The sequence below is a fragment of the Oncorhynchus nerka genome, linkage group LG4 (genome assembly GCF_034236695.1).
Source record: "Oncorhynchus nerka isolate Pitt River linkage group LG4, Oner_Uvic_2.0, whole genome shotgun sequence".
Classification (NCBI taxonomy): Eukaryota; Metazoa; Chordata; class Actinopteri; order Salmoniformes; family Salmonidae; genus Oncorhynchus; species Oncorhynchus nerka.
Genome location: NC_088399.1, coordinates 103607190 through 103630380, shown reverse-complemented (window position 1 = coordinate 103630380; position 23191 = coordinate 103607190). Strand labels below are relative to the sequence as shown.

Genomic DNA, 23191 nt, shown 5'->3' with positions numbered 1-23191 from the left:
GAAGCATGACATTTCTACCTTTAGATTTTGTGGCATAGAGAAAGTTATGATATCAGACAGGGGAGGTGATATCAATAATACTCTGAGTAGAAGAGAATGTTTTGGGATTTTCACCCTCCAGACATCATTTCCTAAGGGACTTAATGATGCAATGCCTATGTATGTTATCTTGTGAATTTGAGCATGAATTATGTGCCTATTTAAGATTACTCTGTTTTTCGTACGATGTACCCAATGACTAATGAAAACTTGCCTCATTGTGATTTTACAGACGTGCTTCATACGTCTTATTTATACACTTTTGTAATATTTATTAAATGCATATTGATATATTTGGTAGCACTTATTTGTTTTCCCTTTGCCTTCAACCCCATTCGATGTGTGAACGGATGTGGGTGGGGCTAGGTCTACATAAGTGTGGAATTTAAAAAAAATCACAAATGCTCTGACGAAGACTGTGAGGCCGAAACGTAAGCTTATTTAAATATCAGTGATACTATCAAGAGCAGTGTGCGGTTTCCTTTTTCCTTCAACTAGCATTTGTGAATAAAAATAGTCAAGATTGATTAGCTGAGTGAAGAGCTGAGTGAAATATTTCTTTTTTTGGAAGTGTTGTGCACAGGTATGACAGTTGGTCTAATTATAGTCAAATAACAGCAGTAGTTTTATGACCTCAGTGGAACAGTAGTGCATCTAAATCTTTTCAGGGGAGGGGTGAGAGGGATTACTTTATCCTATCCTAGGTATTCCTTAAAGAGGTGGGGTTTCAGGTGTCTCCGGAAGGTGGTGATTGACTCCGCTGTCCTGGCGTCGTGAGGGAGTTTGTTCCACCATTGGGGGCCAGAGCAGCGAACAGTTTTGACTGGGCTGAGCGGGAACTGTACTTCCTCAGTGGTAGGGAGGCGAGCAGGCCAGAGGTGGATGAACGCAGTGCCCTTGTTTGGGTGTAGGGCCTGATCAGAGCCTGGAGGTACTGAGTGCCGTTCCCCTCACAGCTCCGTAGGCAAGCACCATGGTCTTGTAGCGGATGCGAGCTTCAACTGGAAGCCAGTGGAGGGAGCGGAGGAGCGGGGTGACGTGAAGAGAACTTGGGAAGGTTGAACACCAGACGGGCTGCGGCGTTCTGGATGAGTTGTAGGGGTTTAATGGCACAGGCAGGAGCCCAGCCAACAGCGAGTTGCAGTAATCCAGACGGGAGATGACAAGTGCCTGGATTAGGACCTGCGCCGCTTCCTGTGTGAGGCAGGGTCGTACTCTGCGGATGTTGTAGAGCATGAACCTACAGGAACGGGCCACCGCCTTGATGTTAGTTGAGAACGACAGGGTGTTGTCCAGGATCACGCCAAGGTTCTTAGCGCTCTGGGAGGAGGACACAATGGAGTTGTCAACCGTGATGGCGAGATCATGGAGCGGGCAGTCCTTCCCGGGAGGAAGAGCAGCTCCGTCTTGCCGAGTTCAGCTTGAGGTGGTGATCCGTCATCCACACTGATATGTCTGCCAGACATGCAGAGATGCGGTCGCCACCTGGTCATCAGAAGGGGAAAGGAGAAGATTAATTGTGTGTCGTCTGCATAGCAATGATAGGAGAGACCATGTGAGGTTATGACAGAGCCAAGTGACTTGGTGTATAGCGAGAATAGGAGAGGGCCTAGAACAGAGCCCTGGGGACACCAGTGGTGAGCACGTGGTGTGGAGACAGATTCTCGCCACGCCACCTGGTAGGAGCGACCTGTCAGGTAGGACGCAATCAAAGCGTGGGCGCGCCGGAGATGCCCAACTCGGAGAGGGTGGAGAGGAGGATCTGATGGTTCACAGTATCGAAGGCAGCCGATAGGTCTAGAAGGATGAGAGCAGAGGAGAGAGAGTTAGCTTTAGCAGTGCGGAGCGCCTCCGTGATACAGAGAAGAGCAGTCTCAGTTGAATGACTAGTCTTGAAACCTGACTGATTTGGATCAAGAAGGTCATTCTGAGAGAGATAGCGGGAGAGCTGGCCAGGGCGGCACGTTCAAGAGTTTTGGAGAGAAAAGAAAGAAGGGATACTGGTCTGTAGTTGTTGACATCGGAGGGATCGAGTGTAGGTTTTTTCAGAAGGGGTGCAACTCTCGCTCTCTTGAAGACGGAAGGGACGTAGCCAGCGGTCAGGGATGAGTTGATGAGCGAGGTGAGGTAAGGAGGAGGTCTCGGAAATGGTCTGGAGAAGAGAGGAGGGGATAGGGTCAAGCGGGCAGGTTGTTGGGCGGCCGGCCGTCACAAGGCGAGATTTCATCTGGAGAGAGGGGAGAAAGAGGTCAGAGCACAGGGTAGGGCAGTGTGAGCAGAACCAGCGGTGTCGTTTGACTTAGCAAACGAGGATCGGATGTCGTCGACCTTCTTTTCAAAATGGTTGACGAAGTCATCTGCAGAGGGGAGGAGGGGGAGGGAGGAGGATTCAGGAGGGAGGAGACAGAAAGCCTTAGTTGACACCCCTGCATTGGTGATTGGTCAACAGTAGGGATTCTTCAATAAAGTCTTTGCTATCATCAAAGAAGAGCCTGCTCATTTTCATGCACATTTTTCCATTGAGAAATACTGCACAAAAAATCTTAGTTATATTGTAATGTTTAACACATTCGAAAGTCTCAGCCTATCACACAATGTTATGCAAAGTAGTTGTTGTATGTGAGTATGCGAGGTACATGATGAGGGAAAGTTTTTGAGAAGACGTTTTGTGTGGCGAGTCAGTGCTGTGGTCCACTGTCTGTTCATTCAAATAAAATACAACTTGATATTTAATGGGAAATCAGTTTCCTAGACTGGTAAAAGTTTCTTTGGCCTTACAGGTTCGTTACAAATTGGTGACAGCGAACTTGGCTAACTGTAGCTGGTGGGAAAATGGATGGAGAAGTCGAACAACCCGGGAACAGCAATCAACAACCACGACAGCTGGTGGTGGATCAGCTGGGTGCCATGTACAGTGGGGAGAACAAGTATTTGATACACTGCCGATTTTGCAGGTTTTCCTACTGACAAAGCATGTAGAGGTCTGCAATTTATATCATAGATACACTTCAACAGTGAGAGACGGAATCTAAAACAAAAATCCATGATTTTTAAGTAATTAATTTGCATTTAATTGCATGACATAAGTATTTAATAAATCAGAAAAGCAGAACTTAGTATTTGGTACAGAATCCTTTGTTAGCAATTACAGATATCATACGTTTCCAAGACTGTCCTACTAAAACTGTTATTTCTTATTCATTTTGGAAGTTACATGCCTGAAACCTTGAACATAGACTGCTGACACCCTGTGGAAGTCATGGGAATTGCATTCAGGGAGCAAATTTACAATATGACTTTTCTCTTGCATTTTAATTAGGGATAGGTCTCTCAAAAAAATAATTCTGGTTGTTTTTTCTTTGGATTTTCTCCTATCATATCTATTGTGTTATATTCTCCTACATTATTTAAAAATTTCTATAAACTTCAACGTTGTTTCTTTCCAATGGTACCAATTATATGCATATCCTGGCTCCAGGGCCTGAGCTACAGGCAATTTACTTTGGGCATGTCATTCAGACAGGAAATTGAGAAAAAAGGGGCCTAATCCCTAATTAAAGTCACTGATACAAGTAACCTGTTGGTAGCATGAAACGTTTGCAGCTCAGTGAAGGGGAAACTGCCAGTGTGTGTGATGAGTGGGACTCCAGAATCACAGTTAATGAGGAAGGTGACTGAACTGCAGGGTTGCTCTGTCTGGGAGAAGGGTAGTGAAAACACTATAATTGCTAACCTACATGATTCTAACAAGCCGCCATACTCTCTCACCACAGCAAAGTGGGATGTAGAACAGTTAATGCACCTAACTGAGGTGCAGCTGAGAGCTGTAAAGGAAATGGTGGGAAGGTATGTGGGAGTGGTTAGCACTGGTGAATTTGATTTGGGCTGCACTAAACTAGTAGGATTGACACATGGGACGTTTTGCAGGACATGTTAAAAAGGGGAAACCCCTCCAACTGTCCATGGGCAGCACCAGTGGTGTAAGTCAGAAATAAGGAAATCAGCTCAATCAGGTTCTGTGCGGATTACAGAAGGTTAAACGAGAACAATGTTAAGATGTTATCCACTTCCTAGGATCGACGAGACCTTAGACTCGCTGTGGTTCTCCACTTTAGACTTAGCCAGTGGGTACTGGCAAGTCGAGATGCACCCCAACGAGCATTGCAAAACTGCTTTTGTGACAAAGAGAGGGCATTTCAAATTCCAGGTCATGGGGTTTGGGTTGACAAAAGCAGCTTCCAGCATCACATGGACCTGGTTTTGACTGATTTACAGTGAACAACATGCTTGGTGTACTTAGATGACATCATAGTGTTTGATCTTACATTCCAAGACCATGTGAAGCGTTTAGACAAGGTTTTCTGACGATTGGAGCAAGCAGGACCTAAGGTGAAGCCATCAAAGTGCCATTTGTTCAGGTCACATGTGAGCTACCTGGGACACATCCTCTTGGCTGAGGGAGTGTCCACTGAACCCATGAAAACATAGACAGGTCATGGCCTAGCCCCAAGTCACTGACAGAGGCCAGAAGATTCTTAGGCCTGACGCCATACGACAAGAGGTTTATAACACGTTTTGCAGCTTTGGGGGAGTCTTTGTACAGGTTGACAGATAAGGGGGAAATGTTTTAATGGAATGCAGCTTGTGAAGTGTCCTTTAATTCATTAAAGTCCAAGCTTACCACATCGCACACACGCTTTCCCGGACACAAATCTAGATTTTATAATGGATACTGACTCACGTGACACCGGTATAGGGGCAGTCCTCTCCCAAAAACACGAGGGTTGTGAGAGAGTAGTAGAATATGCCAGTCGGCCTCTGCCAAAACAGAAGAGGAAGTATTCAACTACCAAGAATGAGCTTCTTGCTGTAGTGGTGTTTCTTAAACATTTCAGACACTTTTATGGGGAGGAAATTTCTACTGAGAACTGATCACAGCTCACTTATGTGGCTGAGTAACTTCAAACAGCCTGAGGGACAGTTGGCTAGATGGTTAGATAAACTGTCACGGCTTCTTCCGAAGTCGGTCCCTCTCCTTGTTCGGGCGGCGGTCGGCGGTCGACGTCACCGGTCTTCTAGTCATCGCCGCTCCACTTTTCATTTTCCATTTGTTTTGTCTTGGTTTTCCACACACCTGGTTCACATTCCCTCATCTGACTAAATGTATGTTACCCTCTGTTCCCCCATGTCTGTTTGTTACGTGTGGTTCACATCAGGCTGGTTTGCGCCGGGTATGTGTTTGACCCGTGTGTTTTGTTTATTGTACCGTTTGTGTACTTTGGGCGTTATCGCTGTTTTCCTTGGGCATGAATAAAGTGTGCCTGTTATCACCCATCTCAGCTCTCCTGCACCTGACTTACCTTCAACCAGTTGCGCACATTGTGACAGAATTCCACACCTGTTATGGAGTCAGCAGGAGCAGGTCCCCCTGTTGTACGGGTCGAGGAGCGTGTCCGGGAGCACACGGCAATGCTCCACCATCTCGGCGCCATCATGGACCGCGTCGTCCAGACAATGGACCACTGGGAGAGACAGGGAATCCCTCCAGCACAACAGGGGTCTCCACTACCTCTTGTACCCGGTCCCAGTGGGATTTGTCTCGCCCTTCCCTGGGGAGTTTGATGGGACGGCGGCACGCTGCCAGGGGTTCCTGCTGAAGCTGGAACTTTATCTGGCGACCACCTATCCGGCTCTTTCGGGAAGTGAGAGGGTGTCCGCCCTCTCGTCTCGTGCCTCTTGGGTGGAAAGCCCTGGAGTGGGCAAACGCCGTGTGGGTGGAAGGAGATGCGGTGCTGGGCCACTTTGAGGAATTCAGGTGGAAAAGACGTTCACCCGCCGCTCTACCCTCGGGTGGGTCATCGAAGACTCCCCGGAAGTGGCAGGTGAACGCCTTTTCTACCTGAGACAGGGGACGAGGAGCGCCCAGGAGTTCGCCTTGGACTTTCGGAACCTGGCCGTCGGAGCGGGATGGAACAACAGGGCCCTGATCGACCACTATCGCTGCAGCCTGAGCGAGGATGTCCGTCAGGAGTTGGCCTGCAGGGACACCACCCTCACGTTTGATCAGCTGGTGGACCTGTCCATCCGGCTGGATAACCTGCTGGCCCCCCACGGACGTTCAGACGCAGCTCTGTCGGTTCCATCTCCCAGCACCACCGCTCCAGTGCCCATGGAGCTGGGAGGTGCTGTGCTCAGGGAGGCCGGAGGAGGGCCTTCACGTGCACCATCTGTGGCCACAGTGTCGGGTTAGTTGCTCTGGGGGTCGAGGCAGCAGGCAGGGCACTCTGGCGTCACCCCAGGTGAGCCTGCACCATTCTCATCCAGGGCCCTCTGTTGCCTACCTGTTTTTGCAAGTTAACTTTCCTGAGGTTTCCCCGCATTCCCAGCATAAGGCGCTCGTCGATTCAGGCACGGCTGGGAATTTCATATACAGATCATTTGCCCATAGTTCAGGGATCCCCATTGTTCCAGTGGCTAAGCCCTTCCCAGTATACGCCTCAGACAGTCGACCAATAGGGTCAAGGTTAATTAGGGAGGCCACCGCTCTCCTGGGCATGGTGACGCAGGGGGTCACAAGGAGAGAATCAGTCTCTTCCTCATTGACTCTCCTGCGTTTCCCGTGGTGCTAGGTCTACCCTGGTTAGCCTGTCAAGACCCCACGGTTTCATGGCAACGGAGGGCTCTCACGGGGTGGTCGCGAGAGTGCTCGGGGAGGTTTTTAGGGGGTTTCCGTTGGTGCTACCACGGTGGAAAGTCCAGACCAGGTCTCCACCATGAGCATTCCCCCTGAATATTCCCCCCGAATATTCTCCAAGAAGAAGGCGACTCAATTACCACCCCATCGTCGGGGGGATTGTGCGATAAACCTCCAGGAAGACACCGCACTTCCCAGGAGTCACATGTATCCCCTGTCACAGCATATGTCTCTGAATCTCTGTTTCAGGGGTACATTCGGTCCTCCACTTCACCTGCCTCCTGAAGTTGCTTTTTTGTGAAGAAGGAGGGAGGTCTGTGCCCGTGTATTGACAATCGAGCCCTTAACCAGATCACTGTGAAGTACTGTTACCCGCTACCTCTCATAGCCACAGCGATTGAGGTAATGCAATTCTTCACTAATCTAGATCTCAGGAGCGCTTACAACCTGGTGCGTATCCGGGAGGGAGACGACTGGAAGACGGCGTTCAGTACCACCTCGTCATGCCGTACGGGTTGATGAATGCTTCGTCAGTCTTCCAAGCCTTTGTGGACGAGGTTTTCAGGGACCTGCACGGGCAGGGTGTAGTGGTGTATATTGATGACATTCTGATATACTCCGTTACACGTGCCGAGCATGTGTCCTTGGTGCACAGGGTGCTTGGTCGACTGTTGGAGCATGACCTTTATGTCAAGGCTGAGAAATGCCTGTTCTTCCAGCAGTCCGTCTCCTTCCTAGGGTACCGCATTTCCCCCTCATGGGTGGAGATGGAGAGTGACCGTATTTCAGCCGTGCGCAATTGGCCGACTCCCATCACGGTAAAGGAGGTGCAGCGTTTTTTAGGGTTTGCCAATTACTACCGGAGGTTTATCCAGGGTTTTGGTCAGGTAGCGGCTCCTATTACCTCACTGCTGAAGGGGGCCCGGTGCGTTTGCAGTGGTCGGCTGAGGCAGACAGGGCTTTTGGTCACCTATGGGCTCTGTTTACCTCGGCTCCCGTGCTGGCGCATCCAGATCCCTCTTTGGTATTCACAGTGGAGGTGGATGTGTCCGATGCTGGGATGGGAGTCGTGCTCTCTCAGCGCTCGGGAAAGCCACCGAATCTCCACCCCTGTGCCTTCTTCTCGAAGAAGCTCAGCCCGGCGGAGCAAAACTATGATGTGGGGGACCGGGAGCTGTTGGCTGTGGTCAAGGCGTTGAAGGCGTGGAGACATTGGCTTGAGGGGGCTCAACACCCTTTTCACATCTGTACTGACCACCGCAACCTGGGTACATCCAGGCAGCGAGGAGACTGAATCCTTGTCAGGCAAGGTGGGCCATGTTTTTTACCCATTTTGTTTTCACCCTTTCTTTTAGACCAGGTTCCCAGAATGTTAATTTCTTGGTGACAGGGGGGCAGTATTGAGTAGCTTGGATGAATAAGGTGCCCAGAGTAAACTGCCTGCTACTCTGTCCCAGATGCTAATATATGCATATTATTAGTAATATTGGATAGAAAACACTCTGAAGTTTCTAAAACTGTTTGAATGATGTCTGTGAGTATAACAAAACTCATATGGCAGGCGAAAACCTGAGAAAAATCCAACCAGGAAGTGGGAAAGCTGAGGATGTAGTTTTTCAACTCTTTGCCATTCCAATATACAGTGTAAATGGGTCATATTGCACTTCCTAAGGCTTCCACTAAGATGTCAACAGTCTTTTGAATGTTGTTTCAGGCTTCTACTGTGAAGAGGAGTGAATGAGAGGTGATTGAGCCAGGTGTCTGGCAGAGTGCCACAGGCTCTGAGGCGCGGTCACGAGAGAGTTAGCTCTCGTTCCATTGCTTTTCTACAGACATAGGAATTCTCCGGTTGGAACATTATTGAACATTTATGATAAAAACATCCTAAAGATTGATTCTATACTCAGTTTGTTCGGGCGGCGTTCGGCAGTCGACGTCACCGGTCGTCTAGCCATTGCCACTCCACTTTTCATTTTCCATTTGTCTCCCTCATCTCCCTCCTCCATTTGTCTCCCTCATCTGACTAAATGTATGTTACCCTCTGTTCCCCCATGTCTGTTTGTTACGTGTGGTTCGCATCAGGCTTGTTTGCGCCGGGTATGTGTTTGACCCGTGTGTTTTCTTTATTGTACCGTTTGTGTACTTTGGGCGTTATCGCTGTTTTCCTTGGGCATGAATTGTCACGCGGGACTAGGTGGGTGAGGAAGGAATCAGGCGCAGAGAGTTCCACTGGGAAAAAAGTGCTCTTTAATAAGGCACACAAAATTAGACAAGCCAAACAACACAGGGCGCGGACAGTAAAAGTGACTAGCCAAAACACAGGGTGCCAAGTACAGAAAATACACACCTCTCCCTAAAATGCACACACGTAACAATAAAGACAATCCCGCACAAAACAAGGGCGGGTACACGTACTTTAAATAAGGAAGCTCATTAAGTACATACAACAGAACACAGGTGAAACTAATAAGACAAAACAAAAATACAAACAAAAAAGTGATCGGTGGCGGCTAGTAGGCCGGTGAACCTTCTTTCATGCTTCTTCTGTGAAGGGGGAGCGAATAAGAGCTGTTTGACTAAGGGGTCTGGCAGAATGCCATGAGCTAAGTCAGGCGTGCGGCCGTGAGAGTTAGCTGTGTTCCTTTTCATTTCTAAAGACAAAATAATTGTCCGGTTGAAACATTATTGAAGATTTATGACAAAAACATCCTAAAGATTGATTCTATACATCGTTTGACATGTTTGACATGTTTCTACGAACTGTAATATAACCTTTTTGACTTTTCGTCTGAACTAAGTAATCGCTCATTGAGCATTTGGATTACTGGGCTAAACGCCCGAACAAAAAGGAGGTATTTGGACATTAATTATGGACTTTATCGAACAAAACAAACATTTATTGTTGATCTGGGATTCCTGGGAGTGCATTCCGATGAAGATCATCAAAGCTACAGTGGGGTAAAAAAGTATTTAGTCAGCCACCAATTGTGCAAGTACTCTCACTTAAAAAGATGAGAGAGGCCTGTAATTTTCATCATAGGTACACTTCAACTATGACAGACGAAATGAGAAAAAAAATCTAGAAAATCATATTGTAGGATTTTAAATTAATTTATTTGCAAATTATGGTGGAAAATAACTCATCACTCAGTTGAATGCGATGAAGACACCCGGAAGATTTTCCACAATCCAACTTGTGCCTGGTAAAAATGGACTGGTATTCAGCTATGAGCTGGGTGAGTTTCTTCTTACCAGCAGGAGACACTTGACAGGAGTCGACGTCATTATCAGTCAAACCTAAGTCATCTTGGCAGTCAGTCAGTATATCAGCCATTCTCTGCGCTTGCTGCTGGAAAGCTGCTGATGAATCATCCTTCACACATTAACAGTCAAAGTCCTCTAGAGCCATGCAAGGAAAGACATCGGCTAGAGTGGAATTTCGTCTCAATGTCACTGTCTCCTGAGAAGGGTGTATCACTCTAACAGGGAGCCCCCCTCCCCCCCCTGCAATAGAGCTATTGTCCTCCATACCAGGATTGACCTTGGTGTTGACCTTGAACTGCTGGGCTCAATGAGAACAGCACTGCCTGCTAATAGATTCTGAGTGTTTTGTAGTCTGCCCCAGACTAAGTGCTCCTCCATAGGCTCTAGAGTCACAGCCCCTTTTAGTCTCACAGTTCCAACTTTGTCAGGTACTTCCCTGTCTCTCCATCTCTCCACATTAGCCATCATGTTGATTAGCTTGCTCTCCTCACCCCCGTCACACACAGGAGTATAAACCCTCTTCCAGAGATCTCCATCCGTCTTCAGGTGGCGAATCAAGTGCTTTAGGAGATTGCTGCTCAAGATGAGGTCATCACTCTGGCCTTCAACCACCAGTGTAGGCACGGCAACTCTACAGCCATACACCCCCATCTCCAGCTCACATACTCCCAAAGGCCTCTTCTTCAACCCACCACAACCAACCAAGACTAACTCTGTAGGACTCAATGATGGACTTTTCAACACACCAGCATTCAACAGTTCAGGTAAGACCCTAGAGCTCAAGGTACAAGCCATGGACCCACTGTCAAGCATAGCTCTCACTTCCACTTCTCCTCCTATTAACACCTTGGCATAGAATAAATCATCATACGGGGAAAGTCTCTGTGTGTTCTGCATTATGATACTCTTCTCAGTCTCCATTTCGTCACAAACACTTTTATATACAGACTCCAAATCAACAGTTCTCAGTGATGGGGACTCTACAAAAGGCCCAACACTCTCCCCTTCTACATGCAGGCCTACTAGTTTTCCGGGAGCTGAGCAGTGATTACTGTAGGAACTCCACCAGCTGTGCTCAAAGTTGCGGCCTTGGGGCACTGAGAGCGTGCGTGGACAGCTACATGACAAAAAAAGGTAGAGGTGATTGGCCCTGCAGTGAAAGTAAGTATCATGTCCAGCATCCCCACACACATCCCATGGCCCATTAGACCTCAATTTGCTCCTATTCCCTTTATGGAACTGACGGTTAGACTGTTGTGGCCTCTGCTCCAGCAATGCAAGGATACGTTCCATCGGCTCAGCTGAGCCCTGAATAGTCTGGGCTGGGGAAGGCAACACATTATGTAATTCCATGTGGGACCTCACAGCAGGCATGGTGATCGGCAGCACCAACTTCCTGCTTCATTGTTGCGATGGCTGGGGTCACCTTAGATAAGTGAGAGTACCTCCGCTCCCTCCTGTATTCATCCTGGGGTCACCTTAGATAAGTGAGAGTACCTCTGCTCCCTCCTGTATTCATCCTGGGGTCACCTTAGATAAGTGAGAGTACCTCTGCTCCCTCCTGTATTCATCCTGGGGTCACCTTAGATAAGTACCTCTGCTCCCTCCTGTATTCATCCAGCCTCTCATGAACATCTGCAGCAGTCCACTGCTGTAACGGCTTGCACTTAAAGATAAGCGACAGTTCAGCGTTAGGGCAATGTCTGATGAACATGACTGTGAGCTCACGAGATGGGTCTTCAACACTTTTTTTCTGTCTCTTTAGACAATCTTCAGCAACCTCCATAGCCCTGTTTAGTCTGAGCCAATAGTCAAATGGTTGTTCATCAGTCAGAGGTAATGTGGCATAAAAGTCAGCAAGGGGCATGCTTGAAAAAGCAGTGTCACTAAAATGTTGTTTCAGTACAGGTATGTCAAAGATGGGACTCGGGCCTTTAGATAAATCAACAGAGGGATTGCTGCGTATGCCCACTTTAACAACATCGCGGGCCCTTCCCATAAGCCTGCCCATAACCTCAACTGCTTGGTCCATCACAGATACGCCCCTCTTACGCATGTAAACCATATCCTCCCACTCATGCACTGTGCACTTTCCAGAGCCATCCCCCCTAAAGTACACCGGTTCCCTGATATCAGACTTCAATACCAGGTTCAGGCCTGACACATCCATACCCCTCGAGCTGCATACACTCCCCATAACATTGTCCCCAACATGTCCAACAATTGCCTTTGACTCCAAACAGGAGGCAATGGAGTGACCAATCTACTGTACTATGTCTGCTATGAAATCCATGGAGACCTCCCCACTCCCTGTATTTGGCAAACCTCTTTCATACACATCCTTGGGCGTGTCCATGGGTAAACTATCATCAAAACTTCCAAAACCCTCCAGTTTGGGCATAGGTGTAGAAGCAACTGGAATTTTGGCTGAACCCCTACCAACAGATGGTAACAGATTAAATGACAGGAAACCCCTACCTCTCCCAACACATTACATCTTAATAATGGGAAATCAACACACTAAAATAAAAATGCAAATAGCAAAATGTATATTTTTTAACCTCACATCAAAATCTAACCTATATCTAGTACACTGGTAAAATGTACCTTAGTTATATCAGATACACGTTAGAATTGCAAATAAACAAGTAACACAAAAGTTATATTGCTTATCTGTGATGAGAAAGTCCCAATCAATATAGAAAGTCTCAATCAGAGAAATCATCAATTTCGATAATAAAATGTTGTAGTAGTGCCCTCTTGTGACGAAATGTGATATCGCCATAAACTGCACCAGCAACGTCTTATCTGATTCTCCAACGGCAACCACAGAAATGGAAATCCAGCCAGGGATGGTCCGATCCAGAAGAACGGTCACGGCACCACTGTTTCACAAGACGACAGCCTGGTTTGCTGGTTTTCTCAAGAGTCCCTAAAACATTTAACATCCTGAATAACAATTTCATGTTCACGTCACAATGCCCATAAAGCTAGCTAGCTAGCTCGCTAATGTTAGCTTGTCAGCTAGCTTGCTAAATATCGATTTTTGTAAATTAACTTTATGACAAAAAATATGTATAGTCATTTGTCTCTACATGATATTCCTCTCAACTCTAATGTTTCTGCATGACTCGTTATGACATTATAATTACTTACATTTGCCTCCATCCTAGTATTTTTGTCAGCCATCATTGCTGAATAAAGTCTCCAGCGTTGGGTTGCATAGCGTCAAATTCATCATGAGAACCACTCGATATGATTGGTCATCGCCCCCAGCGTTCGCCGCTGGTGATTTGCACAAAGTTGGGAATTGCTGAACTTTTTCACTTCCTCCCTCTCCATGTTCGCGCCACCCAACGGTCCCCTAGTCACCATTTTCCCTGTTGTGTTTCACTGCACAGTGTACAGGACTGGGAGTATGTGAATACACTCGCTCGGTTCGCCTAGCTGAACAGCTGAACTGAAGCATGCTGACTCCTTTAACCCCTACCTGGCTAAATAACGGTAGCTACCAACATTAGCTAAAATGGAAAGTGAGAGACTGTGTACTGTGCACAGGTATTTGCCTACTTTTCTTAAACTATTAATGAAAATCATGCTTTGGTTTGTTTTGTGTATTAACCAGCGGGTGGACTAGGCAGCAGTAGGAAGAAGCTGCAGTGTCTCTTTAACCAGAGAACCTTGTGGCAACCAGCTGCCATGCACTCCATGCTTCTCCCAGCTACCTGGGAGTCTAAATACAGTCTATATATATATAAGTCTATATACAGTGAGTGCAAATGAGATAACATAAGGGAGTTAAGGCAATAAATAGGCCATGGTGGCAAAGTAATTGCAATATAGCAATTAACAACTGGAATGGTAGATGTGCAGAAGATGAATGTGCAAGTAGAGATACTGGGGTGCAACGGAGCAAGATAAATAAATAAAGTATGGGAATGAGGTAGATAGATGGGCTGTATACAGTGGGCTATGTACAGGTGCAGTGATCTGTGAGCTGCTCTGACAACTGGTACTTAAAGCTAGTGAGGGAGGTAAGAGTCTCCAGCTTCAGTGATTTTTGCAGTTCGTTCCAGTCATTGGCAGCAGAGACTGGTAAGGAAAGGTGGCTTTGGGGATGACCAGTGAGATATACTTGCTGGAGCGCGTGCTATGAGTGGGTGCTTCTATGGTGACCAGTGAGCTGAGATAATGCGGGGCTTTACCTAGCAAAGACTTGTAGATAACCTGTAGCCAGTGGGTTTGACGACGAGTATGAAGCGAGGGCCAACCAACGAGAGCGTACAGGTCGCAGTGGTGGGTAGTGTATGGGTTTCGGAGACAAAACGGATGGCACTGGGATAGACTGCATCCAATTTGTTGAGTAGAGGGTTGGAGGCTATTTTATAGATGACATCGCCGAAGTCGAGGATCGGTAGGATAAGTTTTACGAGGGTATGTTTGGCAGCATGAGTGAAGGATGCTTTGTTGCGAAATAGGAAGCCGATTCTAGATTTAATTTTGGATTGGATATGTTTAATGTGAAGAGTTTACAGTCTAACAGACACCTAGGTATTTGTAGTTGTCCACATATTCTAAGTCAGAACTGTCCAGAGTAGTGATGCTGGACGGGCGGGCAGGTGCGGGCAGCGATCGGTTGAAGAGCATGCATTTAGTTTTACTTGCATTTAAAAGCAGTTGGAGGCCACAGAAGGAGAGTTGTATGGCATTGAAGCTCGTCTGGAGGTTAGTTAACACAGTGTCCAAAGAAGGGCCAGAAGTATAGAGGTATAGAGGTGGATCAGACAATCACCAGCAGCAAGAGCGACATCATTGATGTATACAGAGAAGAGAGTCGACCCGAGAAGTTAACCCTGTAGCACCCCCATAGAGACTGCCAGAGGTCCGGACAACAGGCCCTCCGATTTGACACACTGAACTCTATCAGAGAAGTAGTTGGTGAACTAGGCGAGGCAGTCATTTGAGAAACCAAGGCTGTCAGGTCTGCCAATAAGAATGCGGTGTTTAACAGAGTCGAAAGCCTTGGCCAGGTCGATGAATACGGCTGCACAGTAATGTGGTTCAGGAGGACTCTAAAGCAGAATAGGAAGGTCATGATCCCCCTTCACCTCATCACCTCCTCCATGTGGTTTGGGACATTTTACTATGCTGCCATGCAGCAAGTTTTTATTTCATATTTATCTATGCAGGGAAGTCCCAATGTCTCTTTTACAAGGAAAAGTATCTGTATCGTGAAATAAATAATAAGGAATTAGTTATTCCGTTTTTTACTATGCAGAAAGTTCACAGTAATAACATTGTATCAAGACATTATTTAGCAAACTGAAATGAGAGGAAGGGACAAAGACAAAACCCATAAACATTCATGTACAATGTGTTTCTCTGATGCTGTTTCTGTTACTCCTCTCCATATGGGCATTTATGGGCTTTTCTCCATCCCTCGGTCAACCTGAGGTTACTGAATGACACAGACACCACTGAGTCTCATTTAGATGTACAGTATTCTGATTAAACAATCAGGGTTGTGTCTGTCTGGCCTGGCCTGATAGTGAGAGTTGACAATAAGCCGTCTTTAATTAGTCTCAGACTAGGATGGGCAGAGTGATGGTCATTCGTTTAGTTGTTGACACTTGACTGACTTGATGTAATAGAAAATTAACCATTTAGGGGTGTAAATGTTCTTCCGTTTCTGGATTATGTTGGACTCCCGCAGGAGCTTGTTAAACTGTTGGAGCATTCCCAGAGTTGCTATGCACTGAATGCTCATATCTCATTTCACGTTTGGACAGCAATTGTTTGTGATTGGATTCTCATACTATGGCAATTCCTTTGAGTGTTTTTGTATTGAAAACGATGTCCAGAGCTAAATCACCACAATATTAACACATCATAGTAATCACAATAACACTAACCACAATACTCATGTTTATTGTCTGATTGTCACAGTGTACCTGGCAGAGGTGGCAATAAGGGGGACGTCACTCTCGATCAGGTACCTCCATAAACACACGCCACATGACCACCTCACTGCCCATTAAGGAGTATCTGCAGGACAAGATGGAGGAGACCAAGGAACGCCTCTCTGAGAAGATGGATTGAAACCAAGGACGGGTTGTCTGAGAAGATGGAAGAGCTCATCGGTCGGGGAGGATTGGGGACAACAAGGACAAGTTGGCAGAGAAACTCCAGGAGACCAAAGACCAAGTGTTTTTCAGAAAGAAACCTTAGTAGAAATATAATTTAATACCTGAATATGATTAAATATATGTTCATATGGCCACTTTTGCACTTAATAATTACATGTATAAGGAATGTATATTGGTGGGTCAATGGACTGAGGTTAAGAACTAGGGTTATGGAAGTTACTGAGTGAGGAAAAAGGCCATCACTGATAAGGTTGTATAGCCGTGGATTAGAGAGGACTGAGGAATGTGGGCCGAGGTCAGGTAAAGTGACAAGGAACCCTTTTATTACACACATCACTTAACTTCCTGCCTAGATGTGCAAGGAGGAGACTCCACCTAATAGGTGGGTATAAATACTTGTGCTGGTGGAAACATGTCTTTGTCTTTGCAGCTGTTTGACCCAGTGGGTGAATAAACTTGGTTTGAGCTTTAACTAGTTGTCCATTAGGTTCTGACAAACAGAGTGAAAAACGAACAGTTGGCGTTGTCGGCAGGATTCACAATGATTTTTTGTCGACCTGGACAGTCTGAATCATTAGAGCAGGAGCCGGCACAAAAACAAGGCAGGCACAGTTCCTACACCTGTTACCACTCATTCTGACATCTTAGGGAGATGAGAATAGTAGGCTGAACAATAATAGGATACGGACCTAGAAAGCCTAAGCTTATTCAGTAGTTCCTTTGTGTTAGGACATATGGTTTAGGGTAGGTTCCATAAGGATAAGTCCCGAGTGGAGGTGTTCCTCTGCGAGATCCATATAAATGTATGGTTTAGGGCAGGTTCCGTAAGGATAAGTCCCGAGTGGAGGTGTTCCTCTGCGAGATCCATATAAATATATGGTTTAGGGCAGGTTCCGTAAGGATAAGTCCCGAGTGGAGGTGTTCCGTGCGGATCCATATAAATGTATGGTTTAGGGCAGGTTCCGTAAGGATAAGTCCCGAGTGGAGGTGTTCCTCTGCGAGATCCATATAAATATATGGTTTAGGGCAGGTTCCGTAAGGATAAGTCCCGAGTGGAGGTGTTCCTCTGCGAGATCCATATAAATATATGGTTTAGGGCAGGTTCCGTAAGGATAGGTCCCTAGAGGTACTATTCCCCTGCGAGGCCTGTAAGAGGGACGAAAGTCCCAGCCACAGTAGCCAGGAAGCCGTAGGATGAATATATAGGATAGGATGTGTACATCCGTAGGATGAATATATAGGAGAGGATGTGTACATCCGTAGGATGATTATATAGGATAGGATGTGTACATCCGTAGGATGAATATATAGGAGAGGATGTGTACACCCGTAGGATGATTATATAGGATAGGATGTGTACATCCATAGGATGAATATATAGGAAAGGATGTGTACATCCGTAGAATGATTATATAGGATAGGATGTGTACATCCGTAGAATGAATATATAGGAAAGGATGTGTACATCCATAGGATGGATATATAGGAAAGGATGTGTACATCCGTAGAATGATTATATAGGATAGGATGTGTACATCCGTAGAATGAATATATAGGAAAGGATGTGTACATCTGTAGGATGAATATATAGGATAGGATGTGTACATCTGTAGGATGAATATATAGGATAGGATGTGTACATCCGTAGAATGATTATATAGGATAGGATGTGTACATCCATAGAATGAATATATAGGAGAGGATGTGTGTATGAATGTTTGAACATGATTTGTGTGTAGTAGCAGTAGCAATAAAGAGAGGTTGGTTTATGCCCTATTGGGGCGGCGAACTGTGACAGATCAGGTGGGTTGTTGGGAACAATGGTATTTTGGTCAAGAAATTGGACTAAAACCCCTTCCCATGCTACACATTAGTCATACACAATTACCTGTGGGGAATTGACAGAAACAGTGTCGTCCAACACCAAAAGTATACAGAAGAGTGAACAAATTATATGTAGCCTAAGCTGTTACTACTTAACGCCGTCAGGGGGCCGCAGAGTCTATAATAACTTAAATGGCTTATATGGCCAGGAGACTCCCGGAGTGGGAGGAGACTCCCGGAGTGGGAGGAGACTCCGAGTGGGAGGAGACTCCCGGAGTGGGAGGAGACTCCCGGAGTGGGAGGAGAGGGGTAGAAGCGAAAAAGTTACAAAAGCACTTGAGGCAAAAAAATATATATGACCTACTCCAAGAACCAGATAAATGGTGAGGAAAATTAGGCAAATTTGACAAAATTGGTACACATTATCCCGTGGATGGACAGTTGAAAAACAGCCAAGAGTGTATGGATGCAATCATAGTGTGGAACACTGAAATCAGAGAACGGTCCAGACCACAATACGCATCCGAACCATGGGATTTTATCAGCAGCAGATAAAGATGTGAAAAATAGAGACCTGCGGGGTGAAATAGAGCAGGCAGTAGACAAGAACGAGACGACAAAGAAAAAACTAGGCATATCCGAAGGTCATGCGCATAGATTAGATGAACAGCAGCAGGAATTGGCTAGTGTACTGGAAAATAGTCAAAAACTAAACCAAGAATTAGAGGGAGCCCTTGAGGATAGACAAAAATCCTTGAGGGTTGTCTAACCCTTGAGGATAGACAAAAAAACAAATAATTATCAGGGCACAAGGCGAGACCCAGATGCAGATGGTTGGAGTTTTATATGTTTATTGATCCATAAAGGGGTAGACAAGAGAATGGTCGTGGACAGGCAAAAGGTCAAAACCAGATCAGAGTCCAGGAGGTACAGAGTGGCAGACAGGCTCAAGGTCAAGGCAGGCAGAATGGTCAGGCAGGCGGGTACAGAGTCCAAAAACAGGCAAGGGTCAAAACCGGGAGGACCAGCAAAAAGACAATAGAAAGGCAGGAGCACGGGAAAAATACGCTGGTTGACTTGGACATACAAGACGAACTGGCACAAAGAGAGAGGAAACACAGCGAAAAATACACAGGAGAAAACAAGCGACACCTGGAGGGGGTGGAGACAATCACAAGGACAGGTGAAACAGATCAGGGTGTGACAATAATACAACTCATGGTTGCGCTTCAACAGTATCAAAATACGTGTGGAGGAGTATATGCAATTGCCACTCCTCCGCCGTTCGCCCTTTATCCCCTGTCTATATCTGGAGACTTCGCTATAAGATAAAACAGGTCACATCTGGTGGGCCACCATTATACCCCTCTCTTGGATAGTGGATCAGCATTATCCAGGTAATAATAGATATGTGCGCCCAGTATGAAGAAACATGGTTACATATTATCTTGGACAAATAGTACTAGGAGAGGACAACCCTATTCCCGATGACACACAACCCGAAGTATGGATCCAAATTCAGCAGCACCATCAGCCACTGAGCGTGAGTGAAATGCGAAGTATTATGAAAGTATTATCAGTTTTTCTGAGGAAACGGTAGAATTTTGGGGTTTCATACTCGGGATTATGATCATATTGTACCCTCGCTTTTGCCAAATGCAATATTTTCAACAATCGCACAGGGATATAAAAACGTCAGTTTGGTCCTTCGGACACGAACTATGTGACCCAGCGACAATAAATGACGAAATTGAGGATTCTTAACCACAATAAAATGCAAATTAATTACTTAAAAATCATACATGTGATTTTCTGGATTTTTGTTTTAGATTCCGTCTCTCACAGTTGAAGTGTACCTATGATTAAAACAATTACAGACCTCTACATGCTTTGTAAGTAGGAAAACCTGCAAAATCGGCAGTGTATCAAATACTTGTTCTCCTCACTGTATATATATTTAAATATATAGCTACAAGCTATTTAGCCACTGCTAGCGGCCTTTACCTTCTGCACAGGTACCAGACCTTTTTTTAGCTTGGATAATTCTCGCCAGCCTACCAGTAACGGACTGTCTCTCTGCTACAATGCCGGATTCCTGCCGTAATCCCTGGACCATTCTCCTGATCTTCACAGCTAGCTAACACCCACCGAGTTACCCAGTACCGAAACTATCCCCGAGGCCCACCTCCCGGCCTACTCAGTTGTTCACCCGGACTCCACCCAAACACGGTTAGTACACACTACTCCACCGGATCCTTGCCGTAAACTCTGGACCTTGGCACCGGATCATCACTGCTACCGAGTGGCTATAGTGGCTAACGCCCCTGCCCCGAAGCTAGCACCAGTTAGCCGTGAGCCAGGCGCATCTCCCGGATAGAAAACTAAATTACTACAACTACAATACCTCTTTCGCCATCTGGCTTGGATCCTTAGTTGACACGGCATCCCGCCGCACCACCACGACAGGTCTGCCGGCGAATACTCCATCCGCTGTGCCTTCAACCGGCCTCCGTCGGCGCAGACACTTCTACTAGCCCCGGGCTACTAACTTTAAACGCCACGTCGCCTGCGTGATACTGTGGTAGCGACTACTCCGCGGCTTCCCTGTCCCATATATTGCGGTCCCCTGGACCCTGTGATCACTTGGCTACATACAGTAGCTGATGCCCGCTGGACTGTCCATTAATCACGGTATTCCATTCTGTTTATTTATTATTATTTTTTACTTTTTTGGTTTATTCTTTTTGTTTATCTGTCGGCCCCAGCCGCGAACTCAGGCTCTGTGTGTAGTTAACCGACCCTCTCTGCCCATTCATCGCCATTTTACCTGTTGTTGTTTTAGCTCATTAGCTGTTGTTGTCTTACCCGTTGTTGTCTTAGCTAGCTCTCCAAATCAACACCTGTGATTACTTTATGCCTCGCTTTACTTCTCTCTCACATGTCAATATGCCTTGTATACTGTTGTTTAGGTTAGTTATCATTATTTTAGTTTACAATGGAGCCCCTAGTTCCACTCATAATACCTCTGATACCTCCTTTGTCCCACCTCCCACACATGTGGTGACCTCACCCATTATAAGTTTATCCAGAGATACAACCTCTCTTATCATCACTCAGTGCCGCTGTACCCACACCCCACCATACCCTTTTCTGCACATTATGCCCTGAATCTATTCTACCACGCCCGGAAATCTGCTCCCTTTATTCTTTGTCCACAAGGGGACCAGTTTTGATAGCCTTTAGCCGTACACTCATCCTACTCCTCTGTTCCTAGGGTGATGTGGAGGTAAACCCAGGCCCTGCGTGTCCCCAGGCACCCTCATTTGTTGACATCTGAGATCGAAAAAGCCTTGATTTCATGCATGTCAACATCAGAAGCCTCCTCCCTAAGTTTGTTTTACTCACTGCTTTAGCACACTCCGCCAACCCTGATGTCCTAGCCGTGTCTGAATCCTGGCTTAGGAAGGCCACCAACAATTCTGAGATTTCCATACCCAGCTACAACATTTTCCGTCAAGATATAACTGCCAAAGGGGGAGGAGTTGCAATCTACTGCAGAAATAGCCTGCAAAGTTCTGTCATACTTTCCAGGTCTATACCCAAACAGTTTGAAATTCTAATTTTATCTACAGAGGGTACTGGAGAAGACTCATGAGATGAGAACATGTACTTGGTACAGTAACCGATAAAGGTTAAGGACGACTGGAGTATAGAATGGCTCTATAACCAGAACATTAGATTCTAGAGCTTAACACATTTCCTTTGTAGCAGATTATATAAGGAGTATTTTTCTGTCATTATGTGACCATCAGTAGCATGTTTTATGTCCTCTGTTCTACAAAAAGACAAAGCACATTGGAGGCATTCACAAAAAACTGATGCCCTCTTGCCGTGTTAAATGTTCTTTTTAATATTATCATCTATACACATTATATTACAGTATTAACAACGTTCTCTTGTGGTTTCTACCCATTGGGTAGGATATGTGCATAATATATTAAATACATATACAGCACCGTACAAATAAACAGAGTCAGACCACTGAAGAAAGCACCATCAGTAGAGGCACAACAAAGGTGGGGCGTAGAGTGGATTCCTATGCCTGCTCAACACACAACCATTAGGCACCGAATTTGCTCACGTAATTGTAACATGCAAACCTCCTTAAAACTGAAAAATATATAAAAATAAAATGTTATCCGTCCTAACTTCTAACTACAAGAGCAAAAAAGCTACAAGCAAAAAAAGGAACATAAAAAAAGAGCACAAACATCTCATTTCTAAAGTCTCCAAAAAAGGCTTTAGCGAATACCAAGACACGGCCCTGCTACACTAAAGCCATCAGTCATTAGCCATCAGCCATTATCCATCAGCCATTGAGGAAACGCTTGCTTTGAAATAAACTAAAGCTGCTTCGCTGCTGTGTTGTGCTCGTATTGCGCCCAGTCCAATAGCAGCGTCCAAGCTCAAGAATCGCAGAGGTTCAATTCTCGATGGCTGACCTGCATGTTAATTCTATTTTGTGAATATAAAAAAAAGAGAAAAATAAGTTGCTGTTGGTTGGTTTCTGGTGTAAAATGTAGAAGACACAATGCTGATGGCAACACATGTACTGTAGCTGGCTTGTTGTACGGAGGAGTTGATATATATAGGAACAATTGACAGCAGTAGTAGAAGTACTAGTAGCAACAGTAGTAGTAGTAGTAGTAGTAGAAGTAGTATAAGTAGTAGTAGTATAAGTAGTAGTAGTAGAAGTAGTAGTAGTAGAAGTAGCAGTAGTAACAACAGTAGTAGCAGCAACAGTAGTAGTATAGTAGTAGTAGCAACAGTAGTAGTAGTAGTAGTAGTAGTAGTAGTAGCAACAGTAGTAGTAGTAGTAGTAGCAACAGTAGTAGTAGTAGTAGAAGTAGTAGTAGTAGCAGCAGTAGTAGTAGTAGTAACAGTAGTAGTAGCAACAGTAGTAGTAGTAGCAGCAACAGTTGTAGTAGTAACAACAGTAGTAGTAGTAGTAGTAGTAGTAGTAGTAGTAGAAGTAGAAGTAGTAGAAGCAACAGTAGTAGTAGTAGTAGTAGTAGTAGTAGCAGCAACAGTAGTAGTAGTAGTAGCAGCAACAGTAGTAGTAGTAGTAGTAGCAACAGTAGTAGTAGTAGCAACAGTAGTAGTAGTAGTAACAGTAGTAGTGGTAGTAGTAGTAGTAGTAGCAGCAACAGTTGTATTAGTAACA

At 45.7% G+C, this 23191-nt stretch overlaps 1 pseudogene; it reads left to right on the top strand.

The window, feature by feature from the left end:
• The first annotated feature begins 15051 nt into the window (after positions 1 to 15051).
• On the top strand, positions 15052 to 16225 carry LOC115118817 (uncharacterized protein C18orf19 homolog A-like; annotated as a pseudogene).
• Positions 16226 to 23191: the final 6966 nt, after the last annotated feature.